Source organism: Labrus bergylta, chromosome 16 (assembly GCF_963930695.1).
Source record: "Labrus bergylta chromosome 16, fLabBer1.1, whole genome shotgun sequence".
In the NCBI taxonomy this organism is placed as follows: domain Eukaryota; kingdom Metazoa; phylum Chordata; class Actinopteri; order Labriformes; family Labridae; genus Labrus; species Labrus bergylta.
In genome coordinates, this window is record NC_089210.1 from 15,888,273 (window position 1) to 15,889,584 (window position 1,312).

The window sequence follows — 1,312 nt, forward strand, 5'->3', positions numbered from 1 at the left end:
AGTTCACAAACTCTTCTGTGTTCAGGGTCTTAAAAACTGAATTATAAAGAAAGTCAGAAGTTTAGAAGCAGCGGAGCGTGGCGCTGTGACTCCCAGGCGCCACCTGGTGGAGAGAAGAGGAACTGCACACACAGCGACAGCATCATCCAATATACTCAGTTATATCAATCAAGTTAATCTCAGTTAATCAAATAATAATTATAATTATTATAATTATTATAATTATTATTATTATAGATGGTCGTTGAGACAGTTAGTGTTTCTGTTAATATGTTTTAAAAAAAGGTTTTATTTTGAAATGACACGAGGGTCATTTAAACATTAATGTTTAAATGAATAAAATAATAAGAAAGAGGATTGATTAAATATAGAAATTAAATATAGAAATATAAAGCTAAATGATATAACAAAAATGTCTGGTTTTATTTGAATACTTCACATTTTTTTATTATATCGTTTAAATATAAATAATATTTTTTCTTTGTACAGGTGAACGTTTGGATTGATAATATAAATATCTGACATTTTATAAAAATGATTTTTTTTTTTAAATATTATTATATGCTAAATAAACAAATATGCATGAAATATATTTATAGGCTATACTTTTAAAAGTATTTTAAACTAGAATAAATTACATTTTTCAATTAAAAAATGTCTGCTTTTACTTCTCTGTTCTTTATCATTTTATATGCTTGTTTGACCTGAAAATAGCATATAAATAATAATAATAAAAAGTCTTGATCACTTCTGTGCTTGATTTTATTTTCATAAACATTTCATCTGTTTTCTGTCTCTTTCTTGGCTGTTTTCAGTGTGAGTGACGTACGTGAGTCTCACCTGGACTTGATGTTCCTTTGAGGTCTAGTACGATCCTAAATACTCTTTGAATCGATGACTGAACTCTTTCTGTTCTCCGGTTTAACTTCAGGTAACCTGGAAGCTGCACCTGCTGCGTTTGGCCGCTAGAGTGCAGCATCGTTTAAGTTTCCTCTACTCTTCCGTTTGTGGATAGGAGACTTGAAAAGAACTAAACAAGCTCCATTTACCAAAATGTAACTACTTCACAGGTAAGAAAGTTTTCTGCAGCAGAAAAATAAAATTTGTAAAAAGAGAAAATGTAAATGTGCTCAGGTAGAAAGTGTGTAAATACATTTATATTACACAGCTATGAAGCTTCATCAATGCTAGGGATGTGCATCTCAATTACAATTTCTATCAGAAAGTCTTGGTCTGTTTCAGTCTGCCGTTTCAATCCGCAATACTTACGCCCCTTTCTAATGAGGGGAGGAAGTAATAATAATAATAATAA